At 52.8% G+C, this 15,299-nt stretch overlaps 1 protein-coding gene across 6 annotated transcripts in view; it reads left to right on the forward strand.

Moving 5' to 3' along the window:
• The first annotated feature begins 260 nt into the window (after positions 1-260).
• The window catches only part of NLGN3 (neuroligin 3), a 63,694-nt gene continuing 48,655 nt past the window's right edge, over positions 261-15,299 (forward strand). For 4 of the 6 annotated variants that reach the window (XM_083486359.1, XM_083486362.1, XM_083486360.1 and 1 more), the window contains exon 1: positions 273-457. The gene's annotated coding sequence lies outside the window, so the exon portion shown is untranslated. Of the gene's footprint in view, positions 458-15,299 lie in introns of all 6 variants that reach the window. The other 2 variants (XM_083486364.1, XM_083486361.1) reach the window with 2 other exon arrangements.

A 15,299-nucleotide genomic window follows, 5' to 3' on the forward strand; every position in this document is an offset into this window, starting at 1 on the left:
AAAGAGGGGGTCCCTTTTTGGTGGAGAGGGAGGTGGTCCCTCCTTGCATCATCGGGCAGCGGCGATGAAGGGGTTACCGGCCCAGCAGCCCCTTCTCCTCCTCGCCCCCCCTCTCCGCCGTGCACGCGCGCGCCCCTCGCTCCCGCGTACTCCGCCCGGGCGCGCTCTCGGGGCCGGCTGGGCGAAGAGGCGAGAACCAAAAGACGCCGACGACGAGGCGCCTGGCGAGGGGAGACAGGCACGCGCGTGCGGGGCGGGGACTTCGGCGGCGCTGACGGCGGCCGTTGCAGGAGCCCTCCCGCGCCCGCCTAGCCGCCCCTCCTCCCGCGCCGCCGCCAAGCCACCACCGCTCGCCACGGCTCGGACTGGACTAGCCCGGCATGGCTGCCGCCGCGGGGTACCCCGCGCTACCGCCTCCTTCTCCTTGCCCCAGCCCAGCGCAGCAGGAGCGCGTCGGGTGAGTGGCCGAGCAAGGAGGGAGGGAGGGAGATGGACCGACCGACGGACGGACGGCAGGAGGACCGACAGGCAGAGCGAAGGCTTCCCCCCACCCCCTCACCCGCCCAGCGCCGCCGGGTGGGTTGCAGACAGCGGGAATCCCCCTTCGCAATCCTTTCCTCCGGCTGCAGCGGCAGCTTCGAGCGCTCTCCCCGTCTCCATTTCAGGGGCGATTTCCGTGGGTCTGGGTGGAGGATGGGAGCAAGTGCGGGGGTGGCGGAGGAGCGGGGGGGGGGTTGCTGCTGCTGTGACCGGTCTCTGTGGCGTTGCCATGGAGACGGTGCGGAGGAGGATGGCATAGAGGAGAGCCTCCCCCCCCCCATTCTTTTTTTTTTTTAAGGCATAAGAGGTAGAAACACGGGTGGGGCGTTTTTCCCCGGACAGGAGCCATCCCGTCTATCCAACTGTCGGTCCAGGCGCGCGTCTCCATCACCTCTCCGCGCACCCTCCCCACCCCCCCTCCCGAAATTTCTATAACCGGCGATGGTTGTCGGTGTGTCTGTGCCTTGGGGGCGCGTGACCGGGCGCTCGTTCCCTCACTCTCCGCCCCTTGTTGCCGAGGAAGGGGTCTGGGTGGGTGGCCGGCATCGAGGTTTGTGCTTGCGGGCGAGTGGGAGCTTGGCGCGTGGGGTGGCCCCAATCCGCCATGATTATGGCTGGAGGGCCTGCCCACGAGGGTGCACAGCCTCCCCTGCGCGTCCCCGTCGCGCGCCCACCCCCCTTCTCCTTGGGGAGCCCCGACAGCAGGCCTCGTCACCCCCCCTGCTGCCGCGGCGGCCCAGGCCTGTTGGGACGCCGCTTTCCGGCCCTTTGGCCTCGATCCTGGGGTACGGAGGGCCTCGGGGCAAGCGGGCAGACTAATGGGGGTGGGGGTGGGAACTCGGGGCCCAAAGCTGGCAGACAGGGCCCTCAGGGAGCGGCGGCCTGCTCGGCCCTCCTCCCCCAAATCTCCGGAAGGCTGGGGAGTATGTAGTTGCCTTTCCTTATGGAGGCAAGAGTAGCATTGGTGATGTCCCTACGGGAGTGTGGCCATTGGATCGCGCATCCGTACCAAGGTTGGTCCAGGCACTCCTTTGGCACGCAGAAGCCTCCCCCTGCAGTGGCGCGTAAGAGAGCCAGGGGCCCGTGAGCATGTGCAGAGAGTGCCTTTCTCGTATGCTCCCTCTTGGCTGCCTTTGGGAGCCTTCCCGGTCCCATCCTGGTTGAGGTCCTTAGGTACCCCTGCCTCCGTTTGTGCGTGTGCTGGTGCAGACGAGCACACCCTCCCCTCACCTGGTGGGTGAGGAGAGAAGGAGTGGCAGAAGGGAAGCCTGCAGTGTTGGGCTTCTGTAGAGAAAGAGGGACGGGCTCCAGCAGGGGCATCTCCTCCTTGCAGCTGAGCCATGCCAGCCCGACTCTGCCCATCATCCTTTGGCAGCCTGGTGCCCTCCTGTGCCACCCAGGGCATGCTGGCTGGGGCGGCTGCAAGCTGTAGTTCAAAACACCTGGAGGGCACCTGATTGGCCCTCCTTCCGGCCTAGTTCCCATGGTTACACAACTCCCTCCCTCTAGCAGAGGGCAGGAAACTTTGCAGCCCCTCAGACTGGCTGTTCCAGTCTCCTCCGGATTTCGGAGGTTGACCCTTTCTCAGGAGTGAAACTGAAGGGAGGACCAGATAGGACTAGCTGTAGCAGTTACCCTTGGCTTCATGCTTGCCAGCACACTGTGGTGTGTGTTAAGATATGCTCCAGCGTGCTGTAGAATTAGGTCGGTGTCTCTCTCCTCCCGAGGGACTAGTAACTTCGATTTGACCCTCCAAGTGTTTGTCAGAAAAGGGCTCATTCCGCTTGGGTAGAGCTTCTTGCTGAGACTGTCTTGAAGCAAGGATGGAGGAAGGCTGGCTGGACAAGGGGGCTCCTGCCACTCTGTTTTACAGCTGTGTGGGCATCGCCAGTGAACAAGGACTTGCTGAAGCCTCCCAGCTGCCTCTCTGCCAGGATACTGGGGGGGAGGGGGAGTGATGGCCACCAGTTTGGATGGCCTTAAAAGAGGCTTAGACAAAATTCACAGGGGAGCAGAAGACTACTGGCCTGAATGGTCCTGTTCTGCTCCCACTGCCACACCACTTAATTCCGCTTGCTGGGAATCACAAGCAGAAAGAATGATTCTTAGCTCTTAGGTCCTTTATGCAGGCTTCCCACTGGCGTATCTAGTTGCAAGCTGTGAGAATGGCACAGAATCATAGAATTGTAGAGCTAGAAGGGACCCTGTGGATCATCTAGTCCAACCCCCTGCAATGCCGGAATATGCAGTTGTCCGATATGGGGATCGAACCTGCAACCTTGGCGTTATCAGCACCATGCTCTAACCAACTAGAGTTATCCAAAAACTTAGGTCCGGGGTACCTCGCGGATCACAGAATCATAGAATTGTAGAGTTTGATGGAACCCTGAGGTAGGGGTGTGTGTGTGTGTGTGTGTTTGTGTGTGTGTACAAAATTTACACCCTTTTTTGAGGGTGTTCCCATTTTGCAATTCGTTTTCCTTGTTCCAGACAAAATTCCTTTTCATTTTCCTAATGCAACTGGAGCAAAGGGAAAGGGCTGTAATCAGGAAGATTGTGTGTGTCTCTACTCTTGACCAACAGCATAGCAGGCTCTGGGAAGGAGATTAAAGAGATTCTCCGGCTGCAGCCTGACTCCCTGCTCCATGGAAGTGAATGGGAGCTTATGTCTAGTTTACATGTATGGATGAAAGGGACACGGTTGTCCTCATGCACACCCTGTTGCCACAAGGCTTTGCTGATGGCAGTGGGTATTGCAGTCACCCCAGAAGATTTCCGCCATAAACCCCCTCCCCCATGGTTCCTGCTATAATAAGCTGCCTCCTGTACTGGATCAGGCCAGTTGCAATGTTTGCATTGTGCTGGTGTTGTTCAGAAACACAGATGATCTGCTGAGAACTGGATGTGGTTCAAGGCTTGGTAGTCCAAATCCTTGAGCAGTAACCGCATGTGCTAAGCCCAGGGCTTCATAGCCCTCGTCCAAGGATCTTTCCATGGAGGTAAGTAGCGAGGCTTGCACAGAGGTTACTGTGAGGGTCAAAAGGCAACTGGCCAGTGGAAAAGGGCCTGAATCAGGCTCCGGCAAACAGTGGTTAATCTTGGGTTGGAGACTGCCTGAACTCAAGCCATGCTCTCGGGATAAGCCTATAAATCATAGAATCCTAGAATTGTGGAGTTGGAAGGGACTACAGTGGACGCTCGGGTTGTGAACGTGATCCACGCAACCTGCAGCGCCCAGTCTGGGCACGCACGATTAGGCACTTCTGTGCATGCGTAAAGCATGATTTAGTGTTTTTGCGCATGTGCAAGCACCGAAACCCAGAAGTAACCCATTCCGGTACTTCTGGGTTTGGCGTGGTGCGCAACCCGAAAACACACAAGAAGCATCTGTAACCCGAGGTATGACTGTACAGTGGAGGCTCGGGTTGCGAACGTGATCCGTGTGGGATGCACGTTCGCAACCTGCAGCGGCACGTCTGCGCATGCGCGGGTTGTGATTTGGTCTTCTGTGCATGCGCGACTGCCGAAACCCGGAAATAACCCGTTCCGGTACTTCCAGGTTTCGGCAGTCCGCCACCCAAAAAAAACGCAACCTGAAGCGTCTGTAACCTGAGGTATGACTGTACAAGCATCCTCTAGTCCAAAGGTGTTCAACTTCCAAGAGTCTGCGATCTACTCACAGTATAAAAAAACTGGCAGTGACCTACCCATTGTCAGAGCTGTTGAGCTTTTTTTTAGGAAGCCAGAGTTGTTGACACCCCACAATCGACCAGTAGATTGTGATCGACCTATTGGACAGCCCTGCTCTAGTACAACCCATGAACACACGACCCTGACCCTCCTCCCACTGCAGGAGGTTGGACTAGACCAGGGGTCAGCAAACTAAGGTCCGTGGGCCAGATCAGGCTCAATTGCCTTCAGGATCTGGCCCACGGACTGTCCGTGGATCAGCGTGGGGATTCTGTTTGTTTGGGATGCGCCTCCCCCCACCCCGCACCATTCCATTCCCCCCATGGCGGCGCCTCCTCCCTCCCTCCCTCCCTCCTGCCTTCTCCCCGCCCTGCCTAGAGGAGGAAGGGGGCTGGGCTGAGCTGGCTGAGTGCCATTTTAAGCACCCCCTCTTCGGAGCCGGCCCTTTCGCGCCGCTCATCGTCCCTCCGCCACCTCCCTGGTGCTCCTGTGGCCAGAGAGCAGAGCGGACAAACTTGCTCTGGTTACCCACGAGAAACAATGGCGGTGGTGGTGGCGGTGGCGGCGGCAGTGGCAGCCCCTGGGAAAGTTAGTGCATCAGTTGGGGGTGGGGAGGAGTACTTGCCCCCCTCGCCTCTTCTTCCAGTCCACCCCCCATGCCGCTTCTCCTGCCCACCACAAGGTCTGAGGGACAGTGAACCAGCCCGCGGCTAAAAAAAATTGCTGACCCCGGGCCTAGACGATCCTCAGGGCAGGGGTGGAAGAAGGGGTGTGTGCTGGGTGCGGGCCACCCCAGGTGTCACCACTGAGGGGGGTGACAAAATGCTGGGCAGCACTCACCGCGGGGCCTGCAGCACGCCCGAACCACACGTCTTTCCTGGGAGAGATGTGGTGGCTTGAGTGCATGCAGGCTCTGTGCTGCCCAAATGGTCTGCCTGCTGCCTCCCTCCAGCTGTAGGGCGGAGATGAGACTCCAGAGGCCCTGCAGTGCGCCCCACCCCTATGGGTGGCTCACCCCGCCCAGTGCCAGATTTACATATAAGCTAAACAAGCTATAACTTAGGGCCCCACTCTCCTGGGGCCCCCAAAAATATTAAAAAGAATTTCACTATTAATATACTTCTTAATTGTATTCAACAATTACTTTGATAAAATACATATTTTGTTATGTGCAAATGGCTTTAGATACCTGTTAGGTCCATCAATGACCATATAGCATATATTCAACACAAAAAAGCGATAAGGACAGCTGGACATATAAAGGGCCCCATTACCTTCATCATCAAACCTAAATCATCAAACCTAAATCCGGCCCTGCCCCCACCCTTATGGGCTGCTCGCCACACCCCTGGGTGCACCACCCCAGGCACCCAAGTGGCTTCCTCCACCATGGCCTCAGGGTCCCTTCCCCCTCTACAATTCCAAGATTCTGTGCTCTATTGACTGAGCTATTCAGTGGTATCTGGGGTTACATACGCTTCAGGTTACATACACTTCAGGTTACAGACTCCGCTAACCCAGAAATAGTGCTTCAGTTTAAGAACTTTGCTTCAGGATGAGAACAGAAATCGTGCTCCGGCGGCGTGGCAGCAGCAGGAGGCCCCATTAGCTAAAGTGATGCTTCAGGTTAAGAACAGTTTCAGGTTAAGAATGCACCTCCAGGACAAATTAAGTACTTAACCCGAGGTACCACTGTATATAGGAAGCTGCCTTATCCTGAGTCAGACCATCGGTCCATCTACCCCAGTATTGTCAACATTGACTGGCAGCGACTCTATGGGGTTTCAAGCGGAAGACATTCTCAGCCCTACCTGGAGATGCGACATTCTGCATGCAGAGCGGGTGCTCTGCCTCTGAGCCACAGGCAATGAAGGGTCCTCTCTAGTGTCCTGGCAGAGAAGCTTTTGGAAATGTGGAAAGAGTTCATCCTCTCCCTCTTCCTTTCTCACTGAAGCTGTTGGAAAGCCACAAATGACTACTATAGTGGGGCGGGTTGGTTAGTATTTTTATTGGCCAGTGGCTTTTGTAGTCTTACTTGCTTAACTGGAATGTCCTGTTTTCTCCCACTTCCTCCAAAAAAGGATAAATTGGCAGCAGTAGAAATACTGCCATGAAAAGGACCTCACAGCAGATTCTGGGGTTAAAACAAAACAAACCCAATATTTATTTGTATGTGTTTGTGTGCATCTTTATTGACATTCCCTGCCAGGTATGGTTTTAGGAGGTGCTGCCCCCATTTACCATGGGTCCTGTGGTCCCAAACTCTTTGCTCTTATTTATTAAAGGTAAAGGGACCCCTGACCATTAGGTCCAGTTGAGGACGACTCTGGGGTTGAGGCGCTCATCTCACTTTATTGGCCGAGGGAGCTGACGTACAGCTTCCGGGTCATGTGGCCAACATGACTAAGCCACTTCTGGCGAACCAGAGCAGCGCACGGAAACACCGTTTACCTTCCCGCCGGAGCGGTACCAATTTATCTACTTGCACTTTGATGTGCTTTCAAACTGCTAGGATTCGAACAGCCGTCCTTCTGATCGGCAAGTCCTAGGCTCTGAGTTTAGACCACAGTGCCACCCACATTATTTATAACATGTCTATAAAAGCTCAAGGGAGCCTATATGATTCACCCAGCCCCCTTTTCTCCTTACGATGCAATAAGGAAGGTTAGGCTGAGTGAGACTAGTTGACCCAAGGTAACCTGGGTCCATCTGGGGATTTGGTCATGGCTGTGGTCAGTCTAAGGCTTAAGTTGTTTAGCTCGGGAGATGATGGAGGAGTGTGTCTTTGTGGGTGAAGTCAAACTGTTGGAGAGTCACAGCGCCTGCTGAGGACAGACATGTTTTGTTTCAGGTGGGGAAGATGAAGGCGTCCTCTGCGCTCCTCCTATTAGTCTTTCCTCAGTCTGACTCAGTCTATATATGTTCAGAGGCAGTCGGAGAGTTGAAGTCCTCTTCCCTACCATTCTCCCTATTGGCCTGAGGGCCGCGTTCCCTTCGCCTTAGCCTTCCAGGGGCCACATGCCAGCAGTGGGCAGGGCCAGAGGCAAAAGCAGGTGGAGCATTGTGTGCAGTAGGCAAGTTTCTACAGACACCGCCCCCCCCCCCAATCTCAGAAACTGGTTTATAATTCAATTGCTAAACGGCACCTTAAACCTCGGCCACACAATGGAATGTCTAGGCACCTCCCCCCCCATGGAGTTTATTATTATGATAAATTTCTTTTCTATAGTGCTTTATATTTTAAAGAGCAGATCTCAAAGTGGTTTGCAACACATTAAAGCATTAAATTAATTCGGAATAAAATAAATTCAAGCTTCAAGGAAAATATTTCAGATCCTTCTCCAAGTGACATTTTGCTTTCCCCAGTCGCCAGCCTGGCATCCAGAGAGCTCCACATGGTCACAACTGGACCCATGTCAGTCGCAAAATGCGCCCGGCACCTGGCTGGTTCCTAGCACTGCACACACCTGTCTTCCACCCAGGCAACTAAGCGGTATGAACAGACTTCAAGGGCACATCTCTGGCCAGTGGAAAGCTCTCAAGAATCATACAGAACAGGCCCAGGGAGGAATGGGGTCTGTGGACAAGTGGGAGAAGGCCCCAAGGACCTGATAGAGAGCCTTTTGGCCCCTGGGCCAGAGATTCCCTCCCATACATTGTTCTCTGCTGTCCGCAGCAGGTGATACCCCACATGACTTCAAAGAGCCTTCTTCTCCTGAGTGTGTTTGTTGTATCATTTGAAGTTTCTCCTCCCAGCTGCAGTAGCAGGTTTGGAACCTTAGTGGAGCTGTAGGAAGGAGTCTGCATTTGGGGCCATGTTATCTGGGTGGACGGGAGCTGCAGCAGGAGGATGTGCATGGTGCCAGACCGATTCCAACAGAAAAGTTTATTCTCTGCACCACTCTCTTGCTATCAGAGCAATACCCCCCCTTTTTAGGACAACCGCAGCATCACAAAATAGTGTGCCAACTTCCGAGTTCTTCAGAACTGTTCCTCAGGCTAGATGGTAAACAAATCAACCGCAGGAGGACAACCTTGGTCCATAAGGAAGATTCCAAAGTTCAGGGTAGGGCAACGCCTTAGGCCAACCAAGCTGCCACCAAAATGTCTTGGAATATGCAGCCTGTGGCTTCGTTGGTCAGAGAAGGAAAGGCCCACCTTGGTCGGATAAACAAGCAGCACTCTCTGTGGATGTCATCTTATGGTGAGTGAGACTCTTGGTCCAGGATGGTCTATGCTGACAGGCAGGGTTTCAGGCGGACAGGAAGGGGAGGAGGAAGCATTTCCAGAAGGTCCCGGGCTCTATTCCTGGCATCTGCAGGTAGGGCTTGGAGAGACAGGAACCTGCCTTGTATTGAATCAGACAATTGGTCTGCCTAGCTCTGTACTGTCTACACTGACTGCCAGCCGCTCTCCAGCGTTCCAAGCAGGGTTGTCTCCTGGCTCTACCTGGAGATGCCATTGCGGATCGAACCAGGGACCTTCTGCATGCAAAGTAGGTGCTCTGCCACTGAGCCCCTCCCCCTTATGAGCCGCAAGCTCGTGTCATATATTGACCGATCCTGGTGGCTGCTCAGGGCCCTGCCCAGGATGCACCCAAAGGGTCTTCAGCGAAAGGTCATAGCTTATTTCTCTGCCTCAGAGAAGCAAGGGCTTTGCAGGTGTGATGTAGAGGTTGCTTTAAGGTGCTCCTCATGGTCACAGTTGCCACATGCAGAGATGGTTGTGCACCACTGCAAATGGTCCAAAAAGTGGGGGTGGTATTGTAAAGTGATGTGGTATTGTAAAGATGTTTTCTCAGGGATGGTCTATCGCTCAGTGGTGGAGGACATGCCTCTCCAGTTAAAGCAGACCTGGAAGTGCCTCTTTTTTGCTTGAGACTTTGCTGGGTGGGGCAGGGGTGTGTGGTTTCTGCTGGCCGGAGTGTCCAGTAGCAAGCCAGCTGGGCCAGTGGTTTCACTCATGCACTCAGATTACAGAGTCTGGGTAATAAGCCCAGACTAACAGCCACCACAGGAGAATTGATGTAACTGCAGTGACTGAGAGCATTCCGCCCCTCGTTCATTCCTTCATTCTGAGCATTCAGCTGGAAAAGCTCACACAGTGGCTTGCAAAGCAGTAAAATGACACGGAGCACGCCAAAAAAGACTTGACACAAAAGGAAAAACGGGATGAGGAGAGAAGAGGAAAGTGAGCTAAACTCAGGGACCACATGTTTGATGTTACAGGGTTCTTGCTCAGATGGACAGTCTATTCACAGTTCAAAAAAACAGCTGTTCCTCTTTATTTTATACCCCACTTTTTACACAAGATTTCTTCTCTAAACAGTTTACAATTAGGATACATCCTATTAGGAATTTGTGGAGGTGTACAAATGAACTGACAATTTTTAGGTCCTAACTGTAGCAAAAAAAAAAAAAAAGGTTATCTATCCCCACCTTGCTGTCCTCCAGATGTGTTTTGGAATAAGCACTCTTGATCAGTACCAGCAATATTGTCCAAAACATCTGGAGGGTCCTAGATTGGGGAGGCAAAGTACTCTCCTCTTAGCTCTGCCCTCCAGTCCACAATGTAGGGATGCTGCTGCTTGCCTGCCCTGTGTGGTTGTTGTAAAGATTACTGAGAGCAACCGATGTTGGATAGCTCAGTCAGTAGAACATAATCTCAGTGTTGTGGGTCTGAGCCCCACATTGGGCAAAAGGATTCCTGCATTGCGGGGATGGACTTGATGACCCTTGTGGTCCCTTCCAACTCTAGGATTCATTGTGTGTGAAACATACAGAAAAGTGCCACTGAAATGCAGAGTATGTCTGCTGCCACCTAAACCATCCTCTGCCTCCAGGTGTGGAAAGCCTTTTGCTGAACTACAACTCCCATCAGCCTCAGCAAGCATGGCCTGTGGCCAGGGATGGGTGATGGGTGTTGCAGTTCAACAACACCTCGTGGGCCATAGGGTCCCCACACCTGATCTGTACAGGTGGCTGCCGCAGGTGGGCTGGCTGCTTGCTGGGGAAAGAGAGGCGGAAAGGGACTTAGATGTACTCTGTGACCAGCTTGTGTTCTGCACGGGGATGATTCGCTTGGCACCTTGTGAAAAGAAATACCGTGTTCGCGTACTAATCCGTTGACTCATGCATTTTGCATTAGCTCTCCCTTCTCTCATGCTTGACTCTGACACCAGGATTTGAGCCTTGGCAGGAGTTGGGATTTCATGGCCAAGAGTGGCACAGAGGCTGGAAGGAAAGAGGCTAGTGAGCGATGGAAGCCACCAGGCAGATTGGCCACTGGGCAGCATTATCTGCAGCTTCGCAGATGTAAAGCCAGAAACCTCCCCCCCCCTTTTTTTTTTTTTGCTGGAGGGAGAGATTTAAGCTGAGTTTCCCCAAGAATACAGATTCTGTGCCAGTTGCCCGACTTCCTTTGGCATATCAGGACACTGAGTGCTATCCACATGTTGGTGTGCTAAGCTGATGCTTATCATCCGCTGGCTGATGGCTCAAGGCTGGTCCAGACACGTCTCCCTGCTTCTCTTAATGAGTCTCAGCCGAAAGCGTGAACTGCTTCCCATTAAAGTGCGATGTGGGCTTGGAATAAGGCATGTCTGGTCTCAGGCTCTGCACAGAAAGACTCTGGAATTTAGGAGCCTGACTTCTACTGAGTCAGACCTTTGGCTCAACACTGCCTACACTGACTGGCAGCGGCTCTCCAGGGTTTTAGGCAGGGGACATTCCCAACTCTACCCGGAGATGCCAGGGATTGGACCTCAGACCTGAAACACGCCAAGCAGATGCTCTGCCACTGAGCACCTTCCCTCAGCAGTGGTTTCTGGAGGCAGAGAATGGTTTTAACCTTGCCTAACAGCTCAACAAACTATAGTTTGTTCAAACATGGGAGGAAGAGAATGGGAAGCTGCCTTATACTGCTTCTGGCCATTGGTCTGTCTATCTCTGTACTGTTTACACTGGCTGGCAGCAGCTCTCAAGTCTTTCCTAGCCCTACCTGGAGATGCTGGAGATCGAGCTTAGGACCTTCAGCATGCAAAGCAGGTGTCCTGGCCCAAGGCCCTTTTATCCAGGGGTCAGCAAACTTTTTCAGCAGAGGGCCGGTCCACTGTCTCTCAGACCTTGTGGGGGGCCGGATTATATTTTGAAGGGAAAAAATGATGCAAGAACACCACAAGCCCCAGTGGCTGCTTTCCTGTGTCTTGTGAGCGGCAGGGGCTGGCAGTGGTGGCAGGACGATGAGCGGTGTGCGAAAGGGCTCCGGAGAGGGGCTGCTTAAAATGGCGGCCACTGGAGCGCTGCTGCTGCTGCTGACACCAACAAAGCCCAGCCCCATTCCTCCTCTAGGCAGGGCAGGGAAAAGCCAGGAGGGGGGAGGGAGGAGTCACCGCCGTGTGAGGGAGAGGGAAAGAGTTTTGGGCAGGGGGCTTTTCCAGCTCTGTCGGGAGATGCCATCACAGATTGAGCTGAGCCTGGGACCTTCTGGGTGTGGAGCAGGTGCTCTGCCACTGAGCTATGGCCCGTCACCTAAAAAGAAAGTAAGATTCTAGTCCTCATGGTTCTGAATGAAGAGCTGATTCAATTGGGAGCATGGGAATATACCCATTGGTCCATCTACCTCTGCATTGCCTATGCAAGTAGCCATCAACCTTCTTGAACCCAGGACCCACTTTTAACACAAACATGCATGGGGGGGGCATTTCTCAATACTTTACCATATATTTACATGGTGAAAATGCTGCTGCTGCTGCGACCCACCTCAGACCAAGCCGTGCCTACTACCCTCCAGTTGTAGACTAGTGAGTGATCTCTGCTGACTGACAGTAGCTCTTGGGGCTTTCAGGCCAGGGGGACATTCCTGACCCTAAGTGGAGGTGTCATCGGGGATTGAACCTGAGACCTTCTGCATGTGAGGTGGGTTTTTCTGCAGCCTCCCCTAAAACAGACCTGCGACTCAGCCAGTTCTTTCTCTCCCCAGTAGCAGGTCAGCCAAGGAGTGCTTGTGGTTCAGAGGAAGGGGCACCGCAGGTGGCAGAAAGGCTGGGCCTCCAGTGAGTATGCAGGCCAGCACCGCTCAGGAAAGCCTGATTCAGCCACCCTCACCACCCTCCCTCCAGCCAACCTGGGCTTTGTTCAAGGGTGCACAAGTGTGAAATTCAATTTGTAGACAACCTGTGGCTAGTGAAGAGCAGGCCTCTTTCCCTGGGCTTTTACACCAAGTCTGGGCAGGTTGCTGGCTGCATGCTGAATGCAGCCTCGCTGCCTGCCTCCCCCGGGGAGCCTTACGTCATGCTGGAGGAGCAGCAGCTGCCGCAGGAACCTCTGGGAAGCCTTTGGGAGGAGGTGAAGGGGAAGCTTGCTGCTGCTGTGGGTCTTTCCTTCCGCTAAGACGGTCAGGATCCCTTCATGCCTCTTTGCACCACGAGTGTCCTGCTGAGGCTGGGGGTTCCCTGCCACTTCCCCAATGGCTGCAGTGACTAATCTGAACACGAGGATGAAGCTCTTGGTTTCCTTTCACCATCCCCACATCTGACCACGTTAGTCTCCCGCATCTGAGAAGGTGGAGTGGTCCTCTCTGTCCACCAGGGCTCGAAAGTTGCCGTTCTTACTTTCCGTGGCTCCTCTCCTAATCACACATAGGCCATTTAGCTTTTATTGTTCTTTATCTGTTGGTGAGATCTTTGGGGATCTCTCGGGAGCAAAGGAAGCTACTTGATAGTGAACCAGACCCATTGTTCAATCAAGCTTGGCACTGTTTGCACTGACTGGCAGTTGCTCTCCAGGGTTTCAGAGTCTCCCAGGCCAACCTGCAGATGCCATTGGGGATTGAACCTGGAACATTCTGCATGCAAAGCAGATGTTCTGTCACAGAGCTATGATCGTTCCTCTAGGCAAATGTCTTTGACATTGGAAGCTGCCTTACACTAAGTCAGACCATGGCTCCACCTCACCCAATATTGTCTACATTGGTTGGCAGTGGCTCCCCAGGGCTTCGAGTCTTTTCTGTTCCTACCTGGAAATGCCACTGGGGATTAGACCTGAGGTCTACTGTGTGCAATGTATAGCTCCTCTTATTTTGTTAGTCTTCACCTTGCATTGCAAAGTATTCCTAATGGAATAAAGCAGTAGCTTTGCTTTCCTAACTTGACCAGGGGCTGAATAGGTGACAGAGAATATCCAGGTAGGTCTCCCATGCTTCTATTCTCTTCTGTCTTCTGTTTTCTGCTGAGACAGGACCGGGTGGCACTGAAGGGACCCCTCCTGCCCATTGCTGTGTGAGGAAGGAGGGTGAACTTTCTTATCACTGTTCTCAAACTTGCAGAACATGTCTCTGGCCTTTGCCACTTCAGACTGCAAGCAGAGCCTCACACCATAACCTTAATGTCTTCCTTAAACAAAGAAAGCCCATGCAGATAACAGAAGTAGCATGTTGGGGGAAAGGCTATATATGGGTCCCTTCCTGACAGTGGGTGTGCTTTTCTTGTTCTGTATGGAGGAGCAATCCATCACGTGGGTCTAACGTGGTACAGGCTGCTTGTGGCAAATTCAGAAGTGAAGGCCCCCTTCATGGTAGCCACAGCCATGCCCCCTATAATCTAAGATTATACAGCAACCCAAGATTATGCAATAATCTTATAATTATACAATGATAATAATTAGGGGTGCATTGCAGTGATCAGGGCAGATTTTTCCGCACTACCTTTTTGCTAGAGCTAGTGCACAGCAATGGGCAAATGGTTTGAAGTGCTCAAGTGTCTTCTTTCAGAGTGCCTTAACTTGTGTTTTCCTTGAAGTTCCATCATGAGTAACAGCACTTGCACACCACACTCTTGAAACTGAAGTGTTCCTCAGCTTTGGAGCGCACAGAATGATTCTTCCTCAGGGCTCTTGCCACATGCCTCCCCTGGAATGACCCTGGGAGCCAATCCTCAGTGTCTGACTCGCCTCCTCTCACTCTGGGTGTGAAGGCTTCTTTGCAGCAGCTATAAAGACTCCACTTTCATGCTGATTGGACAGCTGTAGGGGCCCGGAGATGGCGCAGAAATAGGAACAGATCCACGTCTCCCCAAGACCCTGGGCCACTTCACCTCTGTTTGTGAGAAGGGTTCAAGGCCAGGTTTGCTTGTGCCTTGGAGCAGAGCCAGTGTTCAACATGTCCTTAGGTGTCGGTTGATAGTCGTGGGCCATTCAAGTAAGATTCCCTCATGGTTTGACTTGCTAAGATGGGCCTTGCTTTACACTGAAGGTCTAACTCAAGCAGCATTTACTTATTTCATGAGATTTATATCTTTTTGATTGTAATAAAATACCCAACAGGTAGGGAGAGACCCTCCCTGTAAGATTTTCAGGGATGAACCCAAAGGTTGAGACTTGGGATGGGGAAGCTATTGGGTTTCTCCAGATGCTTTTGGACTCCAAATCCCATAGGTCCTTGCAGCCAGCATGGCCAGTGATCAGCGATGATGGCACATGGGAGTTGTAGTCCAGCATCTAGGGAGCCAGAGTTGCCCCACCCATGGCCTTAACCTTTGGGGTAATTCCTGAAAATCTTACAGAGAGGGTTGCTGAGGTTCTTCCCTGTCTTTCTTACTTATCTAAGTAATCTGTAGTATCTTGAGGGCTGGACTCTTGGTTGAAAATCTGAGTTCCAGGGAGCTGTCAGCTTCCTCATTCTCTCTGGAGAAGGACCTTCTGCTTCACTTGAGTTTTCCTAGGTAAATATTTAGATAGGCAGTCAGGGGTTTTGAATGTTGGAAAGCAGAGGGTCATCTTGGCTCAAAGAGAGTGGTCAGTTCTGGGAAACTATAAAACTGTTTCCTTGCGCTTTGACTGTGAGAAAGAGAGAGAGAATTTCCCACATTTAGTAGAACAGACTGTAACACTTTGGACTGCAAGTTAATAGCTTAAAAAACCCCACTCCTGTTTGCTAAAAACTCTGCTCAATGAGAAAACCTTGATGTTGTTGCCACTCTAGTTGCTACTATGTCCCATTCCTCACCCTAATTTGCTGACCCAGCAGAACTTAGTGTTTTATGCATTGATTCGATTGCTTAAATTTTGACACTT

Source organism: Podarcis liolepis (genome assembly GCF_965112155.1).
Source record: "Podarcis liolepis genome assembly, chromosome: Z".
Classification (NCBI taxonomy): Eukaryota; Metazoa; Chordata; class Lepidosauria; order Squamata; family Lacertidae; genus Podarcis; species Podarcis liolepis.